The sequence below is a fragment of the Charadrius vociferus genome, unplaced genomic scaffold (genome assembly GCF_000708025.1).
Source record: "Charadrius vociferus isolate BGI_N301 unplaced genomic scaffold, ASM70802v2 scaffold79, whole genome shotgun sequence".
In the NCBI taxonomy this organism is placed as follows: Eukaryota; Metazoa; Chordata; class Aves; order Charadriiformes; family Charadriidae; genus Charadrius; species Charadrius vociferus.
The window spans coordinates 1,241,385-1,260,529 of record NW_009650182.1 but is presented as its reverse complement, the minus strand read 5'-3'; positions in this window follow the sequence as shown (position 1 = coordinate 1,260,529).

Below are 19,145 nucleotides of genomic sequence, written 5' to 3'. Positions count from 1 at the left end.
GGCAGGGGGTCCTTTCCTCCATGGTCTAATAATGCAAATGGCAAAATCATGGGGCAACTAATTATGATTTACTAATAAGCACTGAATACCATGCTGATGAAGAGTAGAAGGAGGTTCTTGTCTCCTTTTTCTGAGTTTGGAGACAAAACCACATTAACCTGAAATGGTCTTTCTTTGAAAAAAAAAAAAAATGGCTACAGGTTTCATTTACCAAAACAGCTGCAACAGAGATGCTTTCATAGAAAACAAAAATGTTATTTGGAGGTGTTTGTTTTCATTGCCTTTCAATGATTTGTTCTGTACAATGTGTGAAAAATAGGCTCCCGTGTTTACAGTTGTGCAAATTATGTCAGCCTCTATGTGCTGCCTGTTCTCACAAGCATTGTTTTACTTTGTAGCCTCCTCTTCAGTGGGCCTGAAATGCAGAACTGAAAGAGGTGCTGGGGGGGTGGGAGGCGGTTGCAGAGAGGAGCAGCTCTCGCGGTACAGTCCCTGTGATGCTGCAGAGCACTGGCGCGGCGGATGCTTGTTTTACGTAAAACAAAGAACCGCCGCGCTGGAGGAAAGGACACGATGTGCTGACCAGTGTGGCAGGAGGTCGGACTCGCTGGGTAGGATAACAAGAGTATTTTGGAGACTGAAGTGAGGTTTCTAAATATGAACTGAAGAGCTCGCATGTGTCCTCCCTTTCTCAAGCGCTGAGCGCACATTGCTTTAATGGCTGTTGCTAGGGCTTTAGCTCTCTGAAAGGCAGTTAGAAGAAATAGCTTAGCCATAACTTGGTTGGCAGCCAGAACTGGGGAGAGCAAAGTGTCCCCATGAAGGGCATTTGGTCCAGCACTTTGCACTTGTGATAAATTTAGGAATCTCTAGCAAATTTACCCTGCTGGCAAGTAAATCGATAGAGGGTAAGTACCAATAAGTTCTTCTGGCTTTTTTCACCTTACCCTTAACCCAACACTTCAAAGCTCAAGAGATTTGGATTGGTTTATTTTGGGGTTATTTTGATGGTCGTTGTTCTCTCTTGTTCTTTTTTCAAGTCTTAGCAGAACAGACTTGTGTCAGACCCTTCTCAGCTTGGATTCCACTTTGTCCTTCTGTCCAGGGGTAACTTCAGATGATGGGTGCTCCACTGCAGAGCTGCTCAGCTGCTGGCACCCAGGAGGTCCAGGGTGAGGGCAGAGCATGGGCACAGCTCACATTCATGTTGGTGATAGTCTTCCCCTCACTAACATTAGTCTCTTTTAGGGAACTTGCTCTTCTCTGGATAGCACACAACTTTTTGATTGTGCAACTCACCTTTCTAACAGAAGAAACTTCAACATATGAACTTTCAGTTAAAGGGAAATCCTACTTGCCTATGTTGGTTTGGAGGGGTTTGTCAGAGCATTAGTTTTTGCCACGTGTTAGGCAGGACTGGGAGCAGTCACGCTCGGATCACAGAGAAGCCTGTCTGAATGCTCAGTACCCTCCTCCTCTTCCCCTCCTGTCACTAGAATAATTGTGATCAAAACTGACTCAGAAATCCATTCTTCTATTGTTTGCCTCAATACTTTAAATGTTAATTACTTAATTGTTGAAGAGACTTTTTTTGTTCTCTTCTATAATATAGCTATTTTTTAAAAAATCCATGAATTAGTTGTCCTAAGAACTGACTTTCTTTTCTGCAAAGGAAAGTAGATCAATTTGTCTCCCTGACTGTAAGATTTCCTTGCTTTCTAGTGCTGCAGCTGTCATGATACGCACGTCTGTTTTCTCAGAATGACATGCACTGGGAACTCAGTACAATTGCAGTTGTCATTTTTCTACCCACCCAGAAACACCTGGGGTACAAGTTTCTCCTCAAGCATTTAATCCCCAGAATAACATGCGATCACCATGTAAAATGCCTTGTTTTCTGCAGCTAACACTCTTCCCTCAGCTGTGTAAGGACTGGTTCACCCTTTCTCAGCATTATGAATGTGGCAGATAGGGAAAGGCAGTCTCTGGAAACAGGAACAGAGGGTAAAATCCAGTGGTGGTGTCATTATCCTGACCTTTCACAGCATAGCAACAGCTCCCAGCTGAAATAAATGCAGACAATTCCACACCGTAAAGAGTCCCTTTTGACTGTAGTGAATTCAGTTTTCATGATCGTTGCTGGTCCCCAGACACAGAACACATTCTTGATTAATTCCTTTTAATATAAGTTGGGGTGGCAGCTTTAAGAGACCAAATCAGATTTTCAGATGGTTTGAACTGGCATAACTCTGACCTCAGTGGGGACACCAGTTTTACGCTTACTGAGAGTGAGCTCTGCCCATGCTGAGCAACAGTACAACAGCTAGGAAATACCTCCTGGAAACTTTTTTCGTTCTAAAACACTTCTGTACCCCTATCCCCTGTTAAAATCCACATTATTGAGATGCTGCCCTCAACCAGGACACTGCTCAGCTTAGACAGGAGCTGGAGGTGGAAGGGGAAAATCCTGTGGAAGTCTTGCAGGGCTGTCCCACAGCCTGTATGGGTAGGGAGCCCTAATGAAACCCATCACCATGGGGCAACAGCAAGTGGGGCCCTCCTGGGCTCCCAGGGTGGCACAGGTCCCAGCACTGCCTGAAGGGAAGAAAGGTACAACCAGACTACATATAAGAAAGATTTTTTTTACAATGAGGATGGTGAAGCACTGGCACAGGTTGCCCAGAGAGGTGGTAGATGCCCCATCCCTGGAAACATTCAAGGCCAGGTTGGACGGGTCTCTGAGCAACCTGAAGTAGTTGTAGATGACCCTGCTCATTGCAGGGGGGTAGACTAGGTGACCTTTAAAGGTCCCTTCCAACCCAAACCATTCTATGATTCTATGTTCACTGCTTCCCCGAACCCTGTGGCTTCACCCCTTAGGGGCTGTGACCTCCTCCTCCCCCTTAGGTATTGTAATCAATACTATCAACAGCGGGGGGGCTGCTGGCAGGAGAGCAGCAAATTTGATCTCTTTAAGTGCCAGGTACAAAACTTTCCATTCTGATTTCACCAGCAAGATTACGTTAAGTCGGTTCCTTGCACAGGTAGCTGGGATTGCCTCACCTGCAAGTTACCTTAGTTTAACAGTTCAAACTAACCTTTCAAGCATGTGTTTTGCATTCTTCTCTTTTTTTTTTTCCTGAGAAGAAGTTTTGTCTGTAAAATATTGACTTAGCAAATCAGGAAGTTACACCTAGGTTTCTCCATAAAAATAAAACTTTCGTTTTGAACTTGGGCTTGGGGATTCAAAAGGTTGTCTTAATGCTGCATTTTATTGTCTTATTGATGATCAAATGTTACCACTAGCCATGCTTTTAAAGGAGAGTTGGTGGAGCTAGGTTCCTGTGGGATACCAATTTTAATTGATGGTTACTTTCTTTCTATACAGATTGCTTTTTTTCCTAAAGGAGTGCATATCTTGACTCTTACACCGCCATACCTACCGTACAGCTATTTGCTCATAAATCTACAATCCACTGCTGACTCGTTATTTCAGAGACTAAGAGGAAAAAAGTTGGTTCAATGAATTATGTCAATACATGGTATTTCAGAGAGTGACTAAAACCGATTCCTAAACCAAACTGAAGCGTAGCACAGCCTTGATCACTGGTTTGCATTAGAGAGTTTCAGTGAAATGCTTGCAATGAGCCTGGTGTTCCCATTTACACAGTTATTTAGGAGTCAAAAAATTTCAGCCTAAAATTGCTGTAATGGGGAGGGAAGACTGTGGTTACATCACGAGGTGGTTTCACTGGTGACTGCTCTTTGGGTTGCCCAAATTATTCTCATTGTATCAATGACTAGTTGGCAAAATTTTTAAAACATGGTGACATCTGCTGTGCAGGGTTTTTTCTCTAGGTATGAAAGGTTAAAAAATGGCATTTCATCTTTTTTAATATATATGAACACAGAAAGGTGTTTCCTTGTTTCAAAGCCTCACTTAAGGGCTAATAAACATTTTATTTAATATCTGTTTATGACACATGGTACTAGGAGTTTAGCTCATCCAATCAATGTACAGAAACTTATTAAGGTACAGAAGCTCATATTTCCAATCAAAGCAACTGTTATCTTGATTTTGAAGTAACAAATACCTATAATGAAGTGCTGATGAATGATTTATGTGCCAAAAAATCATTCACTGAATTTTTAAACTCAATATTTTTGCAAAATTTGTTACTGAAAAAAAAAAAAAATGTGAGATGCATCCCAGTAATTAAATGAGTGACTAACAGATTCCAGCTAGGAACAAAACTACTATCACTAAAGGGTAACTCTCATTAAACTAAAGGGGAACACTCATTCAGTTGGTCTCAATGATCTTAAGGGTCTTTTTCAACCTAAATTATTCTAGGATTCTATGCAAGTTCATCTTAGTTTATTTTTCTAATAGAATTATGTCCTATAATAATGGGACATTCAACCTCACAAAGAAGAAAATTTTAAGTTGATTTCTAAGAAATGAGGGATTCAGCTGAAGTTTCAATGGTGTATAAAACAGTGCGTGCTATTGAAATAACGACATCCAATCTTACGTACATGTTCTGTGAAGACTTTTAGCACCATGACATTAATTATGGATTTACTATCCAGCACCAGTGAGTATATGACGGTCGATTTGTACACGTTTATTAAAAAAAATGAATCTGAATAAACAATTTCTTCTGCAGCTGTACAAGTGTGAAGCTGTAAAGCCAGTGTACGGTTTGAGCAAGCAGAAGTAGGACTGAGGACAGCACAGAGGAGTACAGTTGACTTACAGCAAGTATACTAGCATTATCACAGATGTCATTCTCTATAATTTATAGAGCACTTTGCTTTTCTGTTAGGTTGAATCAGTCATAAATGGAGAATAGACTGTAAAGTTACATGAGTGTACAACTCTTAACTCGTAGGACAGCAACAGTAAATGACTTATTTGTGTTAATAGGGCTAAACGGCCTTCAGATACTTACAGAAAGAGGTGGAACAGCTGGTTTTGAGCTGTCAGGGTTGGCAGAATGGAAGTCAAGATTCATGTTCAAAGTGAGGGGTTTGCAATCCCTACTTTATTTAGGAAAGCAAGTAGGTTATTTTTCAGCGGAATGCAGTTATAGCCTTCACCCAAGTATCGAAGTGTTCACTACTTGTGTCATATTATGGAAAGAATACGGGCAGTATTGCTGATGTAGCCTACAGCAGGAAACCTGGCCACCCAGAAGACTACCGATAAAGAGTTATGATGCCATTACCTGCCGTTAACCCCATTCAGATGGGGCTCTACTATTTATGCAAAGCCAAGGTCAAGTGGTAGGTCAGAAAGAGACCAAGGGACCTTGAAAACTACCACGGATTTAAAAGTTGTGGATTTTATATGGAAATTTTCTTTGTGATTTGATGCTTGATGTTATTGGTGAGCTGTCAGATGGACTCTGAGCAACAACAGTTTTATTGCAAATAATCTTGCCGGGGGAAAAAAGCAACAATCACCCCTGCATGTTTGATTTATAATTAACAGGAATAAAATTCTAATCACAAATGTAGCTGCCACATCTAGGCATGGTATAAGTATTTTACGCAGTGCTTCTAAGTTGCATATAATGTGCACTGTAAAATTTGAGTATTATAGTAAATGAAGCTACTAAACCTTTGAACAAGAAATTCTGGACTCTCACATTTATGGAAACACTGGTGTGTTTGAACAACGATCCCATAAACTACAGCATGTAATAAAAAATGCTTATCTCTACAGAATGCGCAGGAATACAGATAAAATAAAATAAAATTAGTAAAAGTGAAAAGCTGAAGATTGAAAGGACTTTAGACAAATTTTAGTCTTTGAATTCTGCTCTCAAATATATTAAAAAATGATATTTACTTTTTTAAGGCATAAGCTATTCTTTAAGAAGGGGCATCATCCAGGTTATTCTTAAATCAGACTGTAGATTTAAGAGCCTCATACGTATTCTTTGCAGGCAGCTCTTCTGCACCTTACCTATGGAAACAGGGAACTGTCACAGAACTGCCATTATGCACATTTATATTTCTGCTGGTGGCTTATCTGAGCAGTACATAGATTTGAAGGACCAGATACCACAGGACACCTCAGCTGTAAATGCGTGGAAAGCCGGGTCACCCCTTTGATGTTGGTGGGGAGCCTAAAACACCGTGCGGTGGCTACTGCAGCGAGTTCCCAAGTCACAGGGTTTCACCATGCTCAGAGGAAGCTCTGGGTGCCGAGCAGCCCCGTTTCCAGAGGCAGGAGTTACGCGTGTCACTTCAGCCAGCCCGGCTGAAAGTGCCGGTCCTGCTGTGTAATCTGTGTGTCTGGCAGACGGCATACGTGATTAGTATTGATTAGTGGAAGGTCTGAAAGATATCTGCCTGAGAGTGCAGCAGAAGAGAGCAATCAGTCATCTGCACAGCCGCCCGCAAATACTGCAGAGAGGATCTTCCCGTGTCCTTACCGCTGCTGTCTCAAAAATTATGGTGTCTTGCATTAATGGTAATTAGAGGCTCTGCCTAAAAAGCTGTAAAGTGCCCGTTTCTCCTGCCTTCCTTCTCCCTTCCCAGGACTGAACAGACGCTGCAAAACAGAGTCGTAACATTTGATGCAAAAGATTCTGCAGCCAATAACAACGTGGCAGGTGGCATTTTTAGAAAACCCGAAGGCCGTTCAATTATTATTATATATAGTGTATATATAATATATTAATGTACAGAATGTATACATAATATATTAATGTATAGAGTGCATATATAATATATTGATGTATATAGTGTATCAAGTGGGGGTTCCTGATGAAGTTCTTCTTAATGACATTACAGGACAGGAAGGAAAAAACAGTGAAAAGTGACATCAAAACAGGTCTGCCAGGAAAGGCAGGCAAATAGGGGAAGAGGTAGCACAGGAGAGAGTAAAGTGAAAGATTAGTAATATTTTTTTTAGCTTGGAGCTAAATAGTATTTTTCTCCTTTCTCCTCCTCTCCCACCACAGGGTTAAAGAATAAATGATTTAGTTTCACTGTGAGGACAGTTGACTACTAATCTGAAAAAACTCCTCTTTCACAATAGAATTTCACGTAAGTATAGATCAACTCTTACAGGAATCCCTTTGCCGTTCATAATAATTTCATGACTATTCTGGTCAAGCTGGAAATGTCAGGATGGGAAAGGGGGACTGGAAGTCAGTGCCTTCCTTGCAGGATTTCTCTCAGTCCCAATAAATACACTGTAGGATATTTGTGTTGCTGACCTGCACTGTGGTTTCTATCTTTTCCCTCTTCTGTGCAACAGACTTCAGAAAAATATGCAATATTGAACAGTACTTTGTCCTGTCCACACAGAAACATTGTAATGTGATGTCACCCTCCAGCAGGAGAATTGGGGTAAATGAATGCCAAATCAGTGCAGAGCAGTATGCAGTGCTCCCCCCTCCCCGAGAAGGGCCGTGGTTCGGGCGTCCCGCCAGGGCCAGTGCACCCAGCCCTGCAGAGCAGGGAGGCAGGCTGGAGGCAGCACCGCTGCCGGCTGCTCAGAAGGACAGGAGAGTCTTAAAAGCCATCTGCTCCTTTGAAACTTCTGGTTGTTACTTCTTACTTCCTTTGGATCTGACCATTCCTACATGATCTGTACAGACTGGGAAGTGTCCATGGCAAAGCTGGTCCTGTGCCTCTGCGAGGGGACCCATTTCCTTTCTCAGTATCCCGGTGCCAGGAGCAATGCAGGGCTGGTGTTAACAGAGAGGGTGCTCACCTCTCTGGGTCAGAGAATGACAGAAAGGGGGCAGTCAATTAAATTACACTGTTTTTCAATGATTGTGCCCAGCACTTCTGAGCTTAATTCTATGTATAACTAAATGCCTAATGGGAGTTTCTATCCCACCTCAAGACTGCCTCCCTACCAGCAATTGTGCCCGTTAGCAATGATTTTGCTGCCCATTTCCTCTTTCTTACCCTCCTCTAACTCAGGTGCATAAGATTCTCAAGCAGTTTGCTAGGCTTAAAAAGCAAATGCTTCTTACATAAATGTGGTATGGGAATTTCCCCGAGACGGCAAAAAGCACTACCGAAGTCCTCTTTTAGAAAACATGCACATGGTGGATGGAGCTACTACTGTGCCACAAGGTTGGCCGCCTAATTCTATGTACAGGGATGAACAGCAGGAATTGGGGACAAAAATGAAATGTAGAATTACACGCAGAAGTTTGTAGGGCAAGAGAAAATGGTGTAACTCATCTAACAAAGAAATCAAGTCAAATCTGGGATGAATTTTTTATCTGGATAAAGATCATTTTCAGGCTTTTAATGTGAGGATTTGTATTCTTTCTGATAGGGATTTGAACACCAGAGTATTATCCCTAAACACCAGAGCACTGTAAAGAACTCAGTATTAACGGGGTTTAGCTGGTCATTCTTGGATCTACTACTAAAGTGGGTGCAAAGATGAAAGAAGTGATGCCTGGCCTTGCGTGCCATATCTTTGCACCCAAAAATATGCATGTCATGTTGGCTGACAACGCATTCAGATAGAGAGCCATAGCTATTTATCTCCTGTGAACACTAAATTACATAGCTTTTATCCTACAGATGTAAAATCATCAAGCAATCATGATAATGCAGCTCTTGCACTTGAACAAGCTTGGAGTTCATTAGCCTGTATGCATTCATGGAAAGCCTGTGGTATTTCATCAGGAAAACACTTGCAGTAGAGAGCTAAGTACCAAAGTAATCCGTATTTTCAAACATTTCCAGAGGAAGTGGTTTCTGGTCTTTAAGCTGGAAATGGAGAGATTTCTAGGAACTTGGCTGTGACGAGCAAGAAAGGTGCAACCTATTCTTCAAATACTCTGTGAATTGTTCACATCCCACCCACTTTCGCTCCCACAGAGCGTAATCTGAGAGTCATCATACAAAATATGATGTTGAAAACAGATGTCTGCATCTAGACCTGACCTTGAACAAGTAGAGGAAAGGAAAAAGTGCGTTTAGCACAGTAGATTGGAAAAGAAATGTGGAGGATATTTCTGTTCCCTAAGGGAAATGCAATCTGATAGAAGGTACTGATACAGAAAGAAACAAACTCATTTACAAGCAAACTGAGAGTTACTTTACAAATGGCATTCTTTTAAAAAAAGAGAATCAACAAAACCACACTGGTTGTCAGCGTGAGAAGAAGGGCCTGGTGGAACAGTCCTGGTACATTCTGACTATGTTTCAGTAGCAGAGATGAACAGCAGAAGACAATCTGTTTTCAATAAACTTAGTCCAGTCATTTCCATTTAATTGAAGGTGGAAAGCCCGCGACTGAGCAGAAATACTTACAATGCACATCTGTACTTCTGAGCTAATAATCTTGGTTCCTTTTGCAGTCACTGGAGAGAAATGTGCAATGAGTGATGTAGAATGATACTTCTATATTGCAAATTTTTTATTCTGTTTGTAATTCAAATTTGCCTTACATTTCTAAAATATATATAAAAATAGAAATTTGTAATAGAAATAAGTTTTACATTACACCTAATCATACAGGAGATAACTCCTGCCTTTGCAGTGTCCTATTGGAAGGGAAGAAGAAGAACAAACAAGGTTGTTTTTTTCCTCCCTCTACTTACGTCATTTCAATTTTTGTTTCTGAAATGGATTATTGCAGAAACACTGGAAGACAGTAGATACTAAATCATTATAGTTTTTCCTCATGTGTTTCATAACAGAGGCTGTGACAAAGTTAACAGGCAGCATATTCCACTAATTGCTATTCATAATTGTCATCCCAGGCTCGAACAGTCCCACTACGCAAAGTGGAAAGAATGAGAAATTAAATAATCCGAAGCAGGAAGCTTATGGGCTGTTGATTTTCCTTCTTGTTTCATTTAAATCTGTATGTGATTCCAGAATAACTTTGCAAATTTTCCCTCAGACCTACCATCAATACATCCACTCCCAGGGCTCCGGTTCCTCCAAAATCAGGAGGTGAACCTCAGCAAACTGACCATGCACACAAAAAATCACTCTGTAAAAGTCAGTTCTGCCCTCCAGTCCCTGGAGAATGGCATTGGTCTCAGTAGCATGCACTGTGGCTAGGAAAACTGTCCTAGTGCCTACAGACTTAAGCCCAGAGCCTCTCATGCTGCGTGGTGCCACAAATGGGTGGATGTCTCTAACCAAAGGATCAAAGAACCAAGATATCCTTAGACTATCAAAGAAGTTAGTGAGTAGCAAATAGTGAGATATTAAGGAAGATACCTTAAAAATATCAGTCTGGTTGTACTTAGGACAACATTAATGCAAGCATCTCCATTGCTAGAAATATGTTGTCATGAGCATTTGTAGATTGGTAGATTTTTCAGCAATGCCAGATGGTTTGTGGCTGCTTACAGAAAGCACACGAGCACTGCAGAAATGCCGAAAGGAGACCACAGCGAGCATCCTGGTGCCTGCCCTGCGTCCCCGCTGAGGTGACACACATATGCAACAAAATGAATGAGGCTTCAGGTGGTCATCTCATAAGCAGAGTATTTCTAAATGAAAGCACAAACCTAATAACTGGTGCTAGAAGTATGGAGAACCAACCTGAACTTTCATTAATACAGTTTCACAGTTTTGCTGAGCATTGCAAATACGTTAAAAGAACTAATACAGGGGACAATATATCTGCTCGTGCCTGAGACACCAATTCATCATCTCACCTTTTAGGGCATGGAACATCTTCTTCTAAGGAATATAACAGTGATGACACAGGAAGCTATCAGCATGAAAGAGTTAGTGTCAGATACCAGTGACGAAAGAACAAGAAGATAAAATATGAAAGGAACAGTTGGTCTGACCACTGCAACGCTGGAACTGTCAAAAATGAAAGAGCATTCAGGGAAATGAAGAATGGAAAGACTAAAGGATGGGACCAGAATAGTCAGGCTAGAGCTAGAAAATACGTCAGGCAAAAGATGGAACCCTCATGGCCTTGCACCATAAGCTGATGGACTTAGGTTCCTATAGGATCACATCTATGACAGTGTCTTCTCTTGTTCTTCCCGTTTGTGGGCTGTTTTTCATTCTTACTCATTCATCGCTGCTCCTTCCTGCATAAAGATATATCTATCACCTTCTAATCCTTTTGTGAGAGCTCAAAGGTTCCTCATATTGGAATTGCTTCTAAATATTGCATTCTGGACTAGTGGCACCATTGCTGCATTGAAGGGGAATTCTTGCAGGAACTTGCAGTGACTTGAGTTCACTTCACACAGGCAAACTGTTTAATGGGAAAAGTCGAGTCAGAGCTTATTAAGCAGTGTTTACATGGAGTTCAGGACAAATAGCACAAGTACTGCATATCAGTACAAAAATATGTATCACTTACGTAGACTCACCCTGGTCTGACTTTATAAATTGTTAATAAATACTGCCAAAGCCTACCAAAATACTAAATTGGCTTAATGATAAACTAAAAGCTTTCCATTTCCTTGCCTTGAAATAACAACTCCCATGTGTTTTATACAGTTATTACCTTCGGGGAATTTAGACTTTCATAAGTGCTTTGGCTATTTACTTTATTTGCTAATGGAGTTAGCTGGGCTGTAATGCAAAGAAAGTTGAAAAGGCAAAACCGGTTTGTGTTTAGAAGTGCCTAGCAATTTGCAAAGGAAATAGTAAAAGTAAATTAAAAAAAAAAGCAAGTCTGTTACTTCTAATAACGTAGGGAGATGCGTTCCCTCTAATTTAGCTGCCAGCCTAAGCATGCTCCCAGAGAATTTTTAGCTGAGCAGCCCAGTTTGCCGGGTGTAATTGTTTAAATTCCCCCCGGGGGAAGGCAGGTCCATCTGCAAACCTGCAAAGAGTCACCTTGGACAGTTTGCCGTTTCCATTGTTTATTCGGGCAATTTTTGGGTCTTGGGAAGACAGCCCAGCGGAGCCGGGCTGCTGCCTTGCAGAACGCATCTGCCGGGGGATAGACCCGATCGTTAGGCTCATCCCTGGCTGAGGGGCCCTCACCCTGTGCCCCAAGAGCTGCTGGGTCCCCAGGCATGGGCGCCCTGCACTGCCAAGGTTCACACAGTTGGGACGTTAAGACCCAGGAATGGCTGGGGAGAGACTCACTCTGTCACTATGGGCAAAGTGGCCTGGGGAGAAGACCCTGGTTTTGGCTGGCTTGGCCAAATACACCTTTCTTATGAAATCTTCCTTGGCGTAACACCTACAAACAGCCCCGTGAGGAGTGAGCGAAAGCCTACATGACTACCATCATGGGGAGTGTTTCTCACAGCCAGTCTGGCACACCAGGGAGATGCTTGCGTGGACTGGACTTTGATGCATCTATTCGCATTTCCTTCCTTTATTCTTGGCGGGATGACAGAGCCTCTGTAGATTTTGGAAAGGGGCAGGCTCACTCCATCTGTGCTCAAAGCTAACTCAAGTCCTCTCTCAGGCCCCTCTGTGGGCTGGCCTGGAGCTCTGGGAGTTTGTAACGCGGCACTGAGCCCCTTCTCGTAAACCCCATCCCTGGGATTTACAGCTCTGGCCCAGCGCCTTGCTGATATCTCCATGCAACTTCCCTTTCTCTCCCTCTCCTCCGGCTCAAACAAACGCCTGCTCTTGATATACAGTGTAAGCATACTCCTGCACACTATACTGACAGTATTTTACTTGTGTGTGATAAAAACAGCAATCTGACATTTTTTTAGTGGCGTTACGAGCACCCTAGATGCCGTCCAAGGTCAGAGGCTAAGTCTTAGTGCAGAATCACAGATATTCATTATTCTAAAAGCCCTGTTACTATCCCATCTGCTGTTTGTTTGCTGCAGCATTGTCAGATTTTAAACTGTAAGAGAGGAAAATAGAAACTACTGTACGAAACAAGGCTGTTTCATGGGCTGAATTTCATTAATGTAGTTTTTCAGAATGGGTTTAACTAAGGCTTTTTAGATGTTTCTGTCAAATCAATTGTTTAAACAGGCACAAGATGCTAGATACCAAATGAGGCAAGCATTTAAATCCACAGAAAATTAACTGTTAAAATATCTCCCTTTCTTTTGCTGTTTTGCTTCTGTTGCCCATGCTTAAAGGGCTGTATGCAGCAAGTTGTGTAATTAAAACAACTTAATGAATTAGAAAGACAAACTCATCTGAGAGAGCTCATATAAGTACCAACCTTGTTTCTGTCTTCTGATAGACCTGAGATTTCAGGGCAGCTCCGGGGCATGTCCATCCCTGAAATAATTCAAACATTGTCAGGAAGATGTTGGCAGCAGGAAACAGGACAGTCTGGCAAACATCACCGTTTTCCAGCGTCACTGAAATGCCAGAGCTCGAATTAAGGGAAAGTGCTTTGTCTTTCCAGGAAAACAATGTACAGCTTTAAACAAACTAAGTAAAAAATGCACTGTCATCCAACTCCTTCATTTACTTTAAAAACTCCTGAGGGTAAGGCAGTGACCTGAGTGGACAGGGGTTTATTTAATATTAGAGTGAATCATTCTTTTCTATTGCCTTCAATGTAAGGAAGTGGGGCTGCAGGAAAAGCTGTTGGTCCTGCCAGCCTGTAAGATCCCAGAGCTGAATGGGAACACGGACTGTAAACCAAAACGTGTTAATCTTGAAAATCTTTAAAAACCCCAAACAGAGGAAACCAGAAGAGGTGGCTGAAGGCCAGCCACAGTCAGGCTGAGGTGCGGCTGAAGCAGCAAAGCTCTGCTCCCCATCTCTCCCATCCGCAGGCGACATTTCCAGTTTGCAGAACTGTGAACCCACCTAATGAGGAGGTTCAGTGCATGCTGCGAGCTCTAACAGAACATGATTGAATTTCCCTTTTACTGCTTTGCTGCTATTGCTGTGCAGTGACCTGTGGAGTTTGTTAATAAACTGCTATAGCCATTATTGTTCCTCATTACAATAGACTTTATCAGCATCCTCCCCCACCTCTTCTCGTCAGCAGATTCAACCACTTCATCTTGGCAATATATTAGTAAATTAGTACTATAACTAAGACACTTTATATATTCAACTGTCTGAAAGACAGACTGCTTGCCTTCTTCTACAGGCTTGAATATAACACTGTTAAATACAGATGCTGTGCAGGGTTCACAAGTTGTGTAATTATTTCCACAAGATGTTTTCTCTATTAAGTAAAATTTTTAATTCTTTTTTCCTTACCGCCCTCCTCAGAGGGTAAGAATTCTCATAAACGCAACCTTCAAATAATCATGTTTTTACTACCAGTATATAATATAATTTAAAGGGAAGGGAGGGAGAAGTTTACAGGGTTCTTATTATCCGACTGTAACATTTCATGATTAAATGCGTTAAAGCAATAATTCAGAGTGAAGGGGCAGTGCTGAGGGCAGGAAAGTTTACAGTGTAAACACTTAGTGAGCCATGCTGGATAGCCAGGCCTCTTATCTTGTGAAAATGATTTATAGAAAATAACTTGATTACATTTTCAGCCCTACTACCGCTGGGTGATTAGATGAGAGCTCTTTGTTGTTATGACTGTCTGCTTTAACTAAACTTAACTCCATCTGCTTTTCATTTAGCAACCACCACCTCTCTCTGGCGGGCAGCTGCCAGGTAAAGAACAATTTGGAGGCTGATGCTGCCGGGAGTTCGCAGCCCTCGTTTTGGCTCCCCGGCCTCCCACAGGCTCCCTGCCAGAAAGTCTGACATCACTTAATCCCTCAGCGAGGTCTCCTGAAATAGCTCCTCCATCTTTGCTTATTTAGACTACAAATTTCTCAGGCAGGGCCTCTTTTGCTAGACTGAAACTGCTGGAAGTTCAGGCATTAATGGAGTGCAAATACTATATACAGGAATATTTGGCATCGTTATGCTTATGTCATCTGATCACGCAACTGAAAAAAGTTCAGGTGTGCCTGAGGAACTTAGTTTATTTCACTTAGGTCTTATCACTATCATAGGTGGAGGAGAAAAAGAAATAATCTAACGTCTTCTGATTTACCTGACTTTAGCTTGTGGCAGGCTCTTTACAGCAAGGACTTCAGTACCTGCAACTGTGTTTGGAAATAGCATGTGTGGAAGAAATACCAGGAGAAAAAATAAAAAATAAGGACACCCTTTTTCAATCACTTTTCAGTGCACAAATGATTGTTGTCTCTGCTTTCTCATGTATACATATGTAATAGCATTTCATTTTTATGCTTTCCCAGCTGCAAGCAAAATGATATAAAGCCCTTTGAACCTAATTCTGCTGTCAGAGGCATTGATGTAAGTCTGCGAGATACCCACAGTTTGCTTGCTGGTGGTTATGAGAACAGAATCTTCCACATGGGAGCTGTAAATGAACGTGTATGTTCTCTGTGGATGGGGGGGTGTTCTGGAAGGGGAGAGAGACACCTTAACTGGTCAGCTTGGGGGTTTGAATATCTGCATTTGATATGAAGGAGATCCGTAAGAGGGCCTTGGGCACTTGTCGTGGATTAACCCCAGCCGGCAGCCAGAACTATGCAGCAGCTCACTCACTCCCTCCAGCTGGAATGAAGGAAAGAATTGGAAGAGTAAAAGTGAGAAAAAACTCATGGGTTGAGATGAAGACAGTTTAATAGATACAGCAAAAGCTGTACATGCAAACAAAACAAAACAAGGAATTCATTCACTGCTTCCCATGGGCAGGCAGGTGTTCAGCCGTCTCCGGGAAAGCAGGGTTCCATCACCCGTAAGGGCTACTTGGGAAGATAAGGGCCATAACTCCCTTCCTTATTCTTCCCTCAGCTTTATAAACTGAGCACAACATCATATGGTATGGAATATCCTTTTGGTCAGTTGGGGTCAGCTGTCCTGGCTGTGTCTCCTCCTAACTTTTTGTGCACCCCCAGTCTGCTCACTGGTGGATTAGTGTGAGGAGCAGAAAAGGCCTTGACTGCTTAGCAACAACCAAAAGCACCAGTGTGCTATTGACACCATTTTCATCCCAAATCCAAAACACAACACTGTGCCAGCTGCTAGTAAGAAAGTTCACTCTATCCCAGCCGAAACCACAACAGCATTGCAATGGGGCTCAAAGCCAAATGTGAAGGTTTCCTGTGAGGTACACAACAAGTAACAGAGAGCCAGAAACGGGAACTGAAACTGCAGAAAACAGGAGAATTCCCTCCTATAAATCCGTGCACTTTATTCTGAGATGGAGATGTGCTTCCCCCTGCTAAGGGTTCACAGCTCAGCTTTGACCCTAATGACAGGCTTAGTTATTTTTCTCTTCAAAGAGAGAAAAACCATCCCATCCCTCCCAAGGGGAAGGAGAGGGCCCTTGTCCACCCTTAGCACAGGGATCCCTCTTGCACCGTACCCCAGCAATCCAGGCTCAGGCCCTCTATCCCTTGGCAAGGGTTTTAAGCCCCAGGATGCCCAGGCTGGGTCTGCATCATCAGGTGCGCTCTCAGCGCTCTGCCTCCCAAGGAACGAGAAAAAATATCCACCACGGAGGAAAGAGTAATCATTTGGCTTCAGAATTACAGCCACCACCTGAGGCTAAGGAAAGCTGGATTCTAGTCCTTTCACTTAATGATTAATAGAATATAACTGTGCAGTGGGAACAGGGTAGCACATAATTTATGCTTCAGAGCACTGTTTTTCAGCAAGCAGGTGGGTGGGGGGTTAATCTTTAGGCTTTATCCCAAGTGCCTGGCTCAGGAAACCTACTCTAACAGGGATATTATACTTTGCTCCCCTTCGAGGTCTGAACTGTGAATGTTCCCTTTTTTCCCTAGAGGCACCATGTTGCTCATCCAATTCCTTCCTTTGGTTTCTGGACACTCATCCCTCCCCTGGCTAGGAAGCGTTGTCCTATAGCTCGTCCTATAGCAAGCCACAGGGAATGACGGTTCAAAATTTTAGTTAAAACAAATCAAACTATGGGCGTGTACATTCAGCTGAACAGAAGGGGAAGGTTACATATTCATTCAGGGAAGCTGCTAAAAGTGAATATTTTCTGGCTAAACAAAAGGAAATGTGTGCTGGGGAAACACATTTCCCTGTTCAGTCTGTTTTCAACTAGCTCCCTAAGATTTCTTCTTTCATCCAGGGCTACACCCTCAGGCCAGGATATTAAAATTTCTAAAGAAAGTGGAAAAGAAGGATCGAAATAAAGTCATACAGGCACTGCTAATGCTTTTAAAGACAACTGAAAAATGGGCTGTAGTACGGACAGGCAAGAAACCCCCTCTGCCCAGAACACTTCATGCCTCAGTTTCCTTCTTTGAGACTACCACATACTGTCTTTTTTCTAAAGATTGATACAGCTATTTAATTTAAAAACTTAATGTACATGATTGTATCATGCACAATTTTGGGGTACTCAGACAATATATTGGATTTTCACAGTAGCAGCTATGAATTATCACTATGCCCATTTTAAACAGAGGCAAATATAGCTTTGGTGGCTTCCCAGCTTTGGGACAGGAGATAGAAGGCCCATTCATATGTCTTAGATCCTGTTATGTATCTGGATTATCCTTCTTCTACTCATGAATGCAGAAGTTACAATGGGACTGAAGTAACTGTTCCCATCTGACAAAATATTGCCTCTATTTCTTGAAAGCCCTCTGATAGGGTGTGAGAGGGAATAAGGAAGGAAGAGTAACTAAGACTGAGGTATATAGGCTGAGATATATCACATATGCTTTGTTCTACTGCTATAAAAAAAAAAAAAGGAAGCCTTTCTTGAACAAGGAGAAGCTGTTACACCATTTGACTATTTAGCAACTTCCTCACTCCTATGCAGTAATTGCATTTCTGTGTACCTATGCGGAGTTGGCTGTAAAGAAAGCAGCTGCTGATGTTTCATTCTCTGGGTTGTAAAGGCTCAGGCTGGAGGGAAGCTCTCCAGAATGATGAAATGGCTTGTGCTGGGAGAAGTTTCATTGCCTCACTCACTGCTCCCTTCCTTATTTTAGCTGAAGTGACAATGTGGACTTCATTGAGCTGCTGCACATTGTAATGATGCTAAGGAGTTCTCCACAGCTGCCCACTGAAATCACTTTCAGCAGGGTAATGAGTGGGATGCTATGGGATGGTTGATCTTCATGTGTTTTTGTCATGGAAACTAAGGCTGAGGCTAATCTCATTATACTATCAGTCATTCCAAAGATGAGGTAACTTGATCACGGGTAGAAAGAACTTAAAGTTGATGATCAAGTCAAAATTAATGTGATTTATTTTAATGACACAATGTAAGGATAAATAGTCTAAAGCACGCGATTGCAGCTTATTTGTGCCAGGACTCAAGTGTGTGGATCTTCTGCATTACAAAATAATAATTTGTAATTCTGTCATTATTTACTGCCCACTCACAGTTTGAAGAATCATTCATTTCTGATATTCAGAGCAAGCTGTGAAGCTAGGAAAAAAAAAGGGGGAAAGAAAAAGAAATCTGTTCTCTTATTCCTTAAGCTATGGTGCAGAACATGGAAGTTTGCTAAAAAAGAACCTCAAAAACTCCATGTGATGCTAGTAAAATCAATGTATGACATAGAGAAAAGATACATCAACACAAGACCCCGACATTTCCTGCAGGAAATCTTTCATATATACATTGGAAAAGCAAGGTAGATCAGAAAGGTAGCAAAATCTTACTCTGCCCTAAAAAGCTTTTTTGCTGATATTTTCCTGAAAAATGTTAAAACATCAGAGCATTGGCTGTTTCCCAGGCATCAGTCTAGAAAGGTCAATATGAAAAGGTGACTGGAGCAACTGACACTAGAGGAAAAAAGATATAAAACTCTGACTTGAATCAGAAAGAAACACACTAGTTCTTTTCAAAGTTCTCTATCTCATCTATCAAATACACCTGTCAAACTTTATCCTTGGACACTTAAAAAACCACGTAAGTAATTCTGGAACTGCTAACAGTTTTGTCATGGAGGAACAGTGAGGTACAGGGAGGGTTGAAAGGGTAAATATAATGCATCTTAAAAGGGAGGGGAGGCAAAGAGGGAAAGAAAAGGTAAGAGAGCAGGGAAGTATAAAGCAGGCAGACAACTTCAATTTCCAGAAAATTTCAGGAACAAATACTTAAGCGATCTATATTTATCTGGAAGCCATTAACGTAAGCACCAGCAGACACAAATTTGTTAAGAGCAAATACACTGTGTTTCATTCTGTGGCAGGATGTCAGGCCTTATGACTGAGGTGCAAGCTATAAATATGCTATAGTTTGACTTTCA